Source organism: Mastigoproctus giganteus, chromosome 7 (genome assembly GCF_048544385.1).
Source record: "Mastigoproctus giganteus isolate SK-2022 chromosome 7, ASM4854438v1, whole genome shotgun sequence".
NCBI lineage: Eukaryota > Metazoa > Arthropoda > Arachnida > Uropygi > Thelyphonidae > Mastigoproctus > Mastigoproctus giganteus.
In genome coordinates this window covers 90,421,190-90,434,240 of record NC_143581.1, presented here as the reverse complement: position 1 = coordinate 90,434,240, position 13,051 = coordinate 90,421,190, and the positions used below count along the sequence as shown (strand labels likewise).

The following is a 13,051-nucleotide window of genomic DNA, read 5'->3' as shown; positions in this document are numbered from 1 at the left end:
TATTATAAGGAGGTGCATGCGATCTTTTATCACAAAAATGTACTGTGGATAATTCAACCAATTTTTCGCACGTAATAACGACGGTTGCTAACTTTAGTTTTTTCCACGTTACAACTTGTCATGCAGCAGACAAGCTGTCCCCCACCCCTCGTGCAGTGTGGTAATTTAGCGCTGCGCTGTGCTGCATATTTTCTATCTCTCTTTTCTCCCAGCTGATTTAAATTAATGGCAAAATTACTCACCGGATTATACAACCACATTGCACAAACTGCTCCTGCAAGTTCTGTTTACCCATTAGCTGTTATGAAGTTTACTGAATAAAACTAAAAGAGAAAGAAATGTCACCTTTTTTTAAACATTGGAATTGAACACTTCTCGACAATACGAAAGTCTCACAATGTAACCAACCATATTTACTATGCATTCACGAAATATGTACTAATATTTCGTTAACGAACACGTTCACTACATTCAAATTGTACTATACTTACCAGTAGCGAAAAGCAACTTAAGTGTGGTGCTGAATAGAGGAGCTGTTGAGCACAACTAAGAAAGCCAACTGCATCCTGCGCGCCATCTATCCGTTTATATAGTTAGGCAATATGAAACCTTATTAAACAAGAATACTATGGCACTATATTCAATGAGCAAGCACTTCGTGCAAAATCACCAACGGTTATACGTCAGATACCACCCGCTGAGTGATAGAGTGTGTGTCGGGGGATACCCGGGTATCCCCCGACGCGATCCCTCTCTTCAATATCCCTCGCACGGGGAAAAAACCCCGTGTGACGGATTTTGAAGAGAAAAATGTGTATGGGTCTGTTCCCCCTGTATGTACTAAGGTCGGTTTTGGGTTGTGAGGGGAAACCGGAGTACCCGGAGGAAACCTCACGACCACGGCCTGAGACCGACTAACTCAAGATACTGAGCAGGAAATCCCACAGTCGGATTCGAACCCGACACTCCACTCAGTACAGCCTGGCATTTCTGCCAACTCGGCTACCGGGCCCCGACAAACATCCTTTCGAAAGTGTTATTTATTTCTTCGTGAATATACAGAACATTGAAAGTATCAATAGCAACCTCTCTTACATTAATATAATGGATTTTGTAGTTGTGGATATTAACATTTGTAGTAATTTATGTTTAACGATGAAATTATTGTATAACAACACGAAAACATTAGTTTTTTTTTCTTTTTTTTTAACATGCAGTTTTAATTCATTTCTCTGCACAGGGACAGACTGGCCAGTGGATTATTTGCGAGATTAAAATTAATAATCTACCTGAAAACTGGGTGCGTCCAGGAACCAACTGGATAAACTGATATGCATCTTTTTATTTTCGAAGATATTATCATCAGAAAATATATTTTTACTTTTAATTAAGGCTTTTAATTTTAATAAAACTTAGTTAAACTTTTAATGAATTTTTCATTAGCTGGCTGATTCTGTTGACCAGAAAAAACAAAACAAACCAACAAACAAAAAAAAAAAAAAAAGATAATGAGAATATGAAAGGAAAAATCTGGAAAAAAAAAAAACGCTTATCAAGTTAATCTTACTGTCTGAGATATTTTAAAAAATTAATCCGCCAACAGATGGTGCCACTGATTAAATACGGCGTCTTACCTCAAAAATACATAAAATAATAATAATAATAATAAAATAAAACACGCACGCACACAAACTTGATATGTCAGCGTATGGCAAAGCAAGGTCGTTCTGAACCAGAAGTTACTGAGAAAAATATCGTGGGAATATTTTAGTACTAAGGCTTTCTGCAATTACTCACACCACTAAAGAAAAAATACTTTTATTTTCCGTGAGCATTTTTCTTTCTATTGTGATCCAGCGTTTTGTACGTCTTGATAAATGCCGAAATACGCCGAACGATAAGCTTACAGGGTTTCACAGGAGAACAGCAGCGAAACTGCTGTACTCGAAACTGCCAAACAGACTAGTCTGCCGCTGAGAGGGAGCAGAATCAAAAGAGCCCCACTGTCAGTATATCGCATGGTTTACACAGGTAGGGACTGTCCACAAACCCTGAAGGGGACAGAATTGTAGTTTCGCTTTTGGAAGAGAATGATAGTTGGATGTTATGTAGCGAAAATGTCTGTGCGTGCCATTGTTGAGTAATTAAACCATCGGAAACGATCTTTAAAAATGGAAGTCCAAGAAATGACAAGACAGGAAAAATGAGAATTGAGCCCAAGAAACGATCAGATCAGGCAGATGTAAAACAGTGACTGACAGCAGCAGCAGAAGAGTCTTGAAATGGCTGGTCTCGCCATCATACCCAAGAGAATCTGTATTTCCAAGACATGTCGTAGTGAACTATACATCGTGCATTTCATTGGAAGAACTATGGAGAATGCTTACTGCCTGAGTGCGTTGTCCCATTTATGAAGTTGGGGGAGAAGTGCCATGGTCCGGGATGTTGGCATTCGAATAGGGCCTCTGGTAGCATGGATCCATGAATTTTCCGTCATACATTGATGTTCTGGACATTCTGTGTGCCTTACACTCGGAAGTTTTATGGAATCGGCCATGTACTTTCCAACACGAAAATGCTCCGTCTCACGAAGCAGATTCTGAACAGGAGATCTGAAGAGAATAAACATAGCGGCCAGAACAGGAAGTTCATATTCTATGAATTTCAGACTTCAGTCCACCTGAATATTTTTGGGACGAATTCGAATGAGAGAATTAGAGTGATTCCAAGATAGCCCTCTTCGTTAATGAAGTTCACATATAGAAGGGGAGCAGTGGTGGTCCCAGACAGGGGCTATAGCGCCGCCTTATAATAAAAAGAATGTGGATTCTTTTATTCTTACGTGATGATTAAAGCTTAATAATTCCCCGAACACTATTTTAGCCCCCCTCCCTTTAGAAAATTCTCGGATCGCCACTGAGGGGAATAGAGAACAATACCATAAATCGCAGAATTGCTCGTAATCACCCCTCACTCCGTAGCCGAGTGGGCAGGAGCGGGAGTGCAGTAGCACACGCTCTTTGAATAGACCGGGGTTCAAGCCCCTGACTGCTGAATACGGTCGATCTGCCAACCCGCACTGGACCAGCGTGGCAGATTATGGTCCATTTCCCTCAGCATGAATTGTTGAGGAGGCTTCCACCCTGCAGTGGGTTGATAATGGCTGCACTTTACTTTACTTTTTTTTACCATAAATCATCTACCAGAAATCGGTAGCTTCTTCCAGGATGCATTTAAGCAGCAATTATGGTCAAAGGTGGTCTAACGCCTATTGATTTCTGTATATGTACATATATATATACATTTTTTAAAAGTGTTTCATGCCTTTTTGACAGGATAATGTATCTCGCTAAAGTTCGTGGGATAATTCATAAATTGCTAAGCGGATGCTGAGAAAAATAGGGAGTCCCCAGCTCCTTTTTTAAAGTAAAGATCGGGTCCCAAGAAAGTGGAACACTCTTAGAAATAAAGGTGTTGTCCACTTCAGATAACAGTTCTCTGCAAAATACAGGATCTGCATTGGTAACGTCCTCTGCGGTAGAGCGGGAGGTGGGAGGAAAGCAGAATTGCTCGTAATGTGTAGATTTTATTAGGCTAATTCCTGTAGGGATTCTATATAAGCTGGAACGCTCGTTGGGATCACGAGTAAAATTCTAAGATAGACAGAAGCGTTACTGCACAGAAGTAGCAGAATTTTCCATAAGTGGTGACAACCATTTCTAACTTGCTAACTGAAAGTACTCTCCACCTTGAATCCATGGGATCATCTTACCAGAAACATGTTAGTATGAGTGTTACTCAAGGAGGCGTCCTTTCTTCATTCCTCCTTCACTGTAACACTGGTCCCTTTTCTCATTGTTAAATTAACTAAAGTACACTCAGGAAACTCAGGTTTTTCGTCCAGCAAACACTCATTGTACAAACAAATTTAGAAATATTTATTCACTAGCCAGTAGGACGACTTCTGCCAGAATTACAGCGGGTACACCTCGTGGCATGGATTCTACCAGATATCAGAGGGACTATGCTCTCAAATTTGACCATTTTTCCATCACCATCAGGATATTTGTGTAATTATCTGTGGCTACTGCCAAAAGTGCTTCTACAATAACACCGTTTCGAAAATCTCAAAGATCACCTGTCTTCCCCATGACTGAATCATCTAAGAAGTCCCAGAAACGCGTGCAGTTTTTCTTTGATTACAAAGAACTTGTGGTCATACTATGTGATAACTTATATTTGAACACCGTACTTTCTATCTATTGACGCCAGTTGCAAATGGTTTCTGATTTCTTGGCAAGTGAGTGATAAAACTTTATCGTGAAGTATACAGTATACAGGGTGGTTATAAATAAACCGAGTCACAGGCCTGTAGACGGAGAAGGCTTAATCGCACAGAGCTGAAATTTAGGGTAAGCAGCAGTCATGCAATGTAGAAAAAAATTACGTGAAAATTAGACCAGGGAAAATGGCGCTGTTACTGATTGGGGCTCCTGTTTCAGTCAGTCCAAATTTTAGTTCTTGCTCAATTTTAGGCGCTATTTTCTTCGCCGTGTCCGTTGGTGTACACTCGACTCTCATTGGATCCTCTAAGAAGATTTTTCGATTCATCCCAAATTTCGCCCTCGTGGGTAGCACAGTTGGTACGATCGCCATCCTCCCCACACCGGGTGGAAAAGACCTGAGTTCGAATCCCGTCGAAGACGTGAGGAAATTTTTTATGGGTCTTTTTCACAACGTGGCTGAATTAGTCGGACTCAAGCGAGGATACCATGGCGTTTTCTCCTGGAAACTCAGGTTTTTCGTCCAGCAAATAAAAAATCGACCTCAGAACACACGCAATTTACAGACAGTATACACGAAGCAATATGACCTTAGTCGCCGATGCCCCTAAAACTCAACAACAACATCCCAAATTGCATTAAAATTCGACTGATAGAAATTCGGTAACATTTCTTCTTTTTTTTCTTTTCATTCGTAAAATTTCGAGTTATCTCCCTACATAAACGGAAGTATATTTCAGTTTTGTTAGTTCATTGGAAGGTTTTAAAATCCATTTCGATTCCTCCTCCCCTTTTCTTGCAGAAATCCTGCCCACTTTCCAACAATCATACTAAATCATGATGGCCTTCAGACCCTCTCTCCAACTCTTCGCTTAAATTCTCAGTGGCGATACAATAGTTACGCCATCGTGTTGCAAGTTAGTTGATGCGCCTTAAAATCTACAACGACCACAGTGAGACCATCTGGATTCATCACGGGATGACACATACGTGCGGAAGCCGATATAAGCAAACCAATGAACATAAATGGAAGGAAAAACTCATCAGCGCAAACTTATGGATCGATAACGCCGGGTGTTGTTTAGTCGTAAGGAAACACCTCGTGTTTTGTGAAACTGAGGGCGCTGTGAGAGAGTAAGTGAGAGATGCGTTCTATTCTTCGTAGTAAACAAGTTATAAAAATAGTAACCGATTGAAAAACCGATTACCAGGAATTTATTACAAAACAACGTTTGAATTTTTTCCAGGCTAGAAGAAGGATGTTCGGTGCTAAGCGGGAAGCCCGTGTAGATATTTATTCTGCGCACTTTTCTGTTTTATATATATATTTATTTTTCTCTCTACTCAGTTATGGTTTTTACCATAAAAGTAAACGCGAGCTTCAACTGCAAGCGAAATGCGAATGGCGCGTGCGATTTGTGGCTTAATGAGCCAAAATTGTAAAGCTGAACACGAGCATTCGAGCCATCAAAAAACTTGCATTAAGCAAATGGAAATTTATTATTAAAATGAAATTGCCATTACACTAATAATTCAATATATTCGCATTTTTATTAAAGTTTCAGTCGTGCATCCCATCGTTTACTCAAGTAAACGCTCATTATACTGAGTAATGTGTGTTTTTTAAGTAAACGATGTAGCTCCATTACTGAAAGAACAACAGGTAAAGGGACCAACAAACATTTACTGAGTAAACAGTGGAAACGTAGCTAATAAACACAGTTGCGGTGCATGACGGGAAAGTTAAAAGCGGATAGACTTTGAATTGTAATGCAGATGATTGCCACTTCGATGGCTAAGACTCGCCTATTCTTCTTTAGGGGGAAGTCGAGAGACGAAATCCTGAAACTGAAGCTGAAACAGAAAAATCTCTTTCATCTGGGTTTTAATAACCACAAAAATGCATCGCTTTCATGTAACTGGGTCAATTGTAGACTTTCGAAGGTCGCAACACTTCTCGCGTAGGTCTTACCTGCAAACTATTGTAGGAGTAGAAGACTGAATAATTGTGTCTAAGGAGGAAGTGACTGCTAAAATGGTACTCAGCTTCAACAGACAAAGCTTAACCAAATCTCCACCTCGACACCCACAAGTCAGTGAAATGAAAGTAATAAAATACTCACCCTATTAGATTGCATTTTTATCTCTTCATATGGCTACTCGTGGTTTTCAGTGGGGAAGTCGATCGATCAATCTTGACCGGATGGTAATGGGTAAAATCTGTTACATATTGCGCGATAATTCTATACAATACATTCTCCAGCAGCGCACTTAGCAAAGTATGAAATTATTTGGCGTCTTGCCAACCTTCCCGCTCTTCGTCTCGCGTTCAACAGTGTTCGTGAGTTAGGATAAAGTGCAAATTTATTTCTTGCATTTTTTTGACACATTCTTGGCATCCAGCCTGAATTTTGTAGTTGTACCAAGTTCGGATTTTTTTTTTTATTTATTTAGCCTATTTAGGAAAATTCATTGAATTAAAAAAAATGGGGGGGGGGGGGGGGTGCAACAAAATAAAATAATAATAAATAAAACTAGGAAACCTGTTTGATGATGAAAATTTTACTTCCTTAGATGCAGTTTTCAATTGCATAATTTTACAGCAATCAAAACAGGTTTCTTTAAATATAATAATGATTTAATATCTACTTTTCTAAAAGAAGGAAGTCTGCAATGATTTTTCGCTTCACTGCGGCTTCATTTCGGCGTCATTTCGGCTTGTTTTGCAACAACAGCGTTCTGCTCAACCCCCCCCCCCCCAACAAAAAAAAGCAGAATTGAAAATAATGTACATTTTTAAGTATCAGTACTGCGGTGAATATTTATTTTAAAAAATATATTTAAATATAAAGTTATAAATATTATTTCAAAACTTCTTTTAGAATGTTTCTTTTCTTTCTTTCTTTGTTTTTTTTTTTTTTTTTTTAAGTTAAGGAAAACGACGGATACTTATGGGCTTGGCAAACCCAGGGTCTTGAGCTGGATATCATCATTCTTCTCTTTCTTGGTGATTCTCTTCTACTTCTCTCTCTCTCTCTCTCTCTCTCTCTCTCTCTCTCTCTCTCTCTCTCAGGGTAATGCGAGAATTTTTTTTTTTTTTGGCCGGTGCAGTATAAGCCTCAGGCTTCCTTGCACCATAAGGCGGCTAATAATAATAATAATAATAATAATAATAATATGTCACGCTCCGTTTTCTTAAACGTTTCTTTCGATTCACAAAGCCGCCAATTAATACAATAACAAGTAAATCGCAGATTTACTTGTTATTGTAATACAAATAATTTTTTAATAATTATTTAATAATTTTTCTACAAATAATTTTTTAATAATTATTTAATCAGAAAATTACATTCATAGTGATTAACTTTCTCAAAAGAGATGGGGAACAGTCAGCATCCACAGTTGTATTTTATTACTTTAATAACGACACAAGATATACAAACACCATTTTGTGGCAAGCCCAGCTGTGGAATGCGACAGTTGATATTGACCGTTGTCATGTAGCAAACCACAAAGTTATTGGTTTCAGAACACACACACACACACACACGTGACAGCGATATAAATATCTTATATTTAATGGTGGTATTGAAAATCGACATGCGTGACTGGAAATCATTATTTTAGTAGTAAAATAATAATACTGAGTCGAATACTGACTTTAAAAAAATAAAAAAGCTAGACAGAAATTTAAAGTGCTACACTATAAAAATTTTCACGCAAAGGCTGACAGCACAACAACAACAACAACAACAAAATATATTCATAAAATAAAATAAAATAAAACAAATAAATAAAATAAAAAATAAATAAATTTTCTGTTTATATTTTCCTAGACCGCCACACACATGGCTTGAGCCAGGAAAGGTTATTTTAAAGCCCGAGGCAGATAATTTATAGACCTGATGCAGCTGTTCAAAAATACACCCATCTTCAGCAACTACAATATATCAATTCCACAATCCACACAGCTATGACCTCTGCATCATCCAATCACAACTCACATCCTTATCAACATTCAGAAATCCACCATCCAACTGTCACTGGAACCATACAGGAATAAATCTGCAGCGGATGCCGACATCTTCTCCGAGATTGTGTCCTGTTCTCCGATTTCCAGTCACGCTGCACAAGTTTGGTTTACGCGCCTCAGATCTCTGTCTCTTTTGTGCCACCCCAGGAATCCTCCGACGCACGCACCTGGCCTGCCCTGTAAATACAATGGTCATCAAACATGCATTGGAAACGGATACGCTCACCTGCAACCACACACACATACACACCTAGGTACTGGTACCTGCTGCACGAAGAATAGATAACACACACATTGCGAAACTCTTTATTGCTGCCAAGGCCAAAACAACACGCCTTCTGCGTGACACACACACACACACACACACACACACACACACACACACACACACACACACACACACAAGAACCGGGGAAAACGAGCCTCCTACAAGGAGCTCAAACTAGGACCTTATGTAGAGGCTATGCAGAAAATCAAAGCAGAATCCTACTGGAATTCTACCACAACATTCCATCCAAAGAAAGTCCAGCACACTTCACCACAGGTTGAATCAGAGCAGATTGCTCTTTGCCATCAATGAAGATATCATGGCATCTAATGCACAAATCCTGATAACCAAGGATGGTTCCAGGTGGGCGGGGGTGTAATGAGACTATACTATACCCTCTCCCCCCCTTTATGATTTTAAAAATTTTCAAATAATGTCGATTTTTTAACTTCTGCATGGCGATTAAAGCTTAATGATTCCCTGGAACACTTCTTTAGCACTTCCTCCCCCTTATGAAATTCCTGGTATCGTTCCTGCTTGTTTCTCCTTGTGAACAGAAAGCGTTAAATACAATACACTAAGTACGGCCTTGCCCTACAGCTTCAATATGTTATGTGTTGTTGTTACTTACTACTCTTGAAATGACCTTTAAAGTTTAAATTGGTATATATAATTGTACAATGTAAATAGCTTTTATATTTTGAAAATGTATTTGAAAAAAACGAAAACAAAAGCATATCACATTAGACTCCCGCTGTAGCGAGTCGTAACGCGAGGATACAGTATTATAAGTATTGTACCCTTGCGGTGCTATTTTTGTATTGTAAACTGCTCTGATCCTCTGTGGCCGCCCGGAGTATAAACAGAAAAAATATATCTTAATTTTATTTTATTTATTAACTAAGGCATAACCACATCATACTAGTCAAGCCTATAGACAATGAGACCATGGAAGGCCATGGAATCACTGAAGAAGAGATGAATAAAGACCTGAAGATTAGGTTTGCCACCAAACCTACAGCCAAAGGGACGAGGCACTGGGTATTAGAGACCTCGGGCAGCATGAGGCGATCTTTACTCTCACAAAACAACGGGGTTTATCTTGGGGTGGACTGCACATACCATTAAAGACTATCTGGTTCCTACCAGATGCTATAAATGTCTGTGCTATGGGCACTCTGCTAAATACTGCAGACAACAGGACCCAACCTGTGGACACTGTGGAATCACAGGTCACAAACACACAGAGTGCCAAAATAAGGAACAGACCCCCTCCTGTCCAAATTGCAAAGCAAAAAGGAAGCAACATAACCATTCTTATAGGGATAACAAGTGTCACGAATATATAAGAGCAGTTGAAACATTACAACAGAAAACAGATTATGAATAACCACACCTGCAGAAGTAATTACAATAGAGCAACAATAAAAATAGTTCAATTGAACTGTCATGGATCCCTACTAGTGATGGGACAGTAAGCAAAATTAATCCAGGAAGAAAAACGAACAATCTTACTCTTACAGGAGCCCGACTCTTACAAAGGGGTTGTTAAGGGGCTGCCATCTACAACCAGAATAATCCAGTCTGAAGTGGTTACAACTGGACAAGGGGGAAATGCTATTGTCCGAGTTTGGGCTACAATAGCCATTACTGATCATAAGCTCACAGTGACAAAAATAACTGGCCTATGCTCCACCCATGCTGCCTGTGCATGTGTTGAGGGTCCCACAGGACAGCTTCATCTGATAAACCTCCATTCATAATGTAGTCAGGACTTCCAATCTGCAGATCCGTATATCAATAATTTGGATCATGCTATTAATAAACTAAGGGGCTCTGACCTCATTGCAGTTGATGCGAATGCAAACTCAACCATGTGGAACAGCGAACGTACATGCCCCAAAGGTGAATTATTTGAAGAGGTGATACTGGCACACAATATGCAAATTCCAAGCAGACCAGGCCATCCACCCACCTGTGTTACCCCCATGGATCACTCCTTCATAGATTTCACCATGGCCACTAGTTCCCTAAGCAGAAAAGTAACAGAATGAAGAGTTAATATATAGTGGACTACAAGTGACCACAACGCAATCATAAGCAGAATCCAAAGAACCACACCGGGCCATAGACACGACATAAACAGCTTGTCGAGGTAAAAAATTGCAAAAGCAGACTGGGACACATTTACCGTATATTCCAGCTTCAACATATAATAACTGAACGTGACCCAGGATGTCTCAGAAGGCTCCCCGACACCACCAGGTTGAAGAGGTGCAAAACATAATCATACAAGCATCTGAAATCGATGTCCCACGGAAGAAAAGAAGATCCAACCATGTCCCCTGGTGGACTAACAATCTCACAGCTATGAGAATGCAAACAAGGGCAGCGAGAAGAGATTATCAGAGGGCAAGAAGAAATCACTCTAGGAGCCAAAATGATGTAGCAATCCTTTTGGAGCGGTACAGAGATATGAGGTGGCTGTATCATCAAGAAATGCACAAACAAAAGAGATATACCTGGGAAACCCTAGTACAAACAAGTGGCAACACAGACCCTTTGGGTCTTGTGCACAGGATGGTAACCACAAAATAGCATCCTGAGGAAATGTTGTCCTCTATCCAAGATGGACAAAATGAATAGACTACTTCTTGAAGGGAGTCCTTGAATAGGATCCTTGATGCCATTGTCCACCAAGATGACACCAGCCAGAAGACAACAGTGCAAATAACCATGAGAATCAACCATCTCACTCACAGAGGTACAACTGAAGAAGATTCTTTTACCAGAGAAGAGATTGAAGAGGCCATAATGTCAAGCAAGGCTGGCAAATGCCCTGGCATTGATGGAGTTGAGGTAGAAATCCTGAAACAAGCTTGGAAAACAATTCCCTCTGTTCTTGAAAATCTCTACAACACATGTCTACAGGAGGGAACCTTCCCTCAGACCTGGAAGAAGACACTACTCAAAATTCTGATCAAAAGCCCTACCAAGCCTGCACTGGATCCAAACTCGTATCGATCCATTGCCCTGCTGCCAATTTCAGGCAACATTCTTGAAAAGTTGATGGCACAAAGAGTAATTACCTATTACTATCACAAACATCTTGCATCCCCTCACCAGTATGGGTTTTCTAAAGGGCGCTCTGCAGAAAATGCGATGACAGTTCTAGTCTCGACAGCAACAACCACCATCAAGAAGTACTTGCTTGCCTTCCTTGTTGATTTCAAAGGGGCCTTTGATACCTTATGGTGGCAAAGTGTCCTGGAGAGACTCAGGGAGGCTGAAGTCTCGAACCGGCTTTATCTGCCGTTTACCAGCTACTTCTCCGACCGAACACTTCTTATCAGATCTAACCAACTGGAAGTTCATAGGCCTGTTACCAGAGGCGGCCCACAGGGGTTCAACCTGGGGCCCCTGTGTTGGACAGTGGTATTTGATACCTGGCTGAGAAAAGAATACCCAAACACCACCTTCCTGGCATATACAGATGACCTTACCATGCTGGTAGAGGGAAACTCCAGAGCTCAAATAGAACAACAGATCATTACAATCATGAGAGACGTCCTCCAAGACCGGACTACTCAGCATAAGCTACAGATCTCCCCACACAAGACAGTACAGATGTTCCTCAAGGGGAAATTAGACCCAGCAAGGCCACCCACTGTTAGGTACAATGGCCAATCCATTAGGAGCATGGCCAGCACAAAATACCTTGGAGTAATCTTTAATTGCAGGCTCTCTTTTCTCCAACATGTCAAGTTGTTTGTTATTTGGTTTTTAGGAGCATTAAATTTTCTGTTTATACTCCGGCACAACAACCAAGTCAGTAGAGTTTACAATAAATCGTCAATACAAATATTTATCGTATTTAGTAGTCACTGGCTTGAACCCTGGTCCACTCAAGGAACGCGTGCTATGCACTCTCGCTCCTGACCACTCGGCTACGTCAGGCCTAAATTAGAAACTAAGGTCATATTGCTCCGGGAATATGCGGTGGTCATTCCCTGACCTTTCCGAATCCTCCGTATTTGGTGGTGATTGGCTCGAACCCCGGTCTAATCAAGAAGCGTGTGCTACGCACTGCAGCTCCTTCCCACCTGGCTACGGAGGCGCCAACATGTCAAGTATGTCAAAGAAAAAGTCAAGACATATATAAGAAGGATAATTAATTTTACTAAGACGGAGTGGGGCCTTAAACCCCGAACTGTAAATCTATACTACAATTGTATTGTGCTTCCAATAATAACATATGGAGCAGGGGCATGGGTGCACAGAGTCAACATACAGGCTGTGAGAAATCAATTACTACAGGATCAAAGGGCTGCCCTCCTAGCAATGACCTTGCAGAACAAACTCCACCTTTGCATTCCAGCAAGATTCCTCTTGATATGGAAGTTGTTTATCACCAGATAAAGTTTCTCCGCAAAAGGAACATACAGGACAATGCTCACAACATCCAGA

General features: G+C 40.4%; 1 protein-coding gene across 2 annotated transcripts in view; it reads right to left on the bottom strand.

Moving 5' to 3' along the window:
- The window catches only part of LOC150083064 (uncharacterized), a 61,983-nt gene extending 55,440 nt beyond the window's left edge, over positions 1 to 6,543 (bottom strand). For both annotated transcript variants that reach the window (XM_090377762.1, XM_090377765.1), the window contains exon 1: positions 6,407 to 6,543. The gene's annotated coding sequence lies outside the window, so the exon portion shown is untranslated. The remainder of the gene's footprint in view (positions 1 to 6,406) is intronic.
- Positions 6,544 to 13,051: the final 6,508 nt, after the last annotated feature.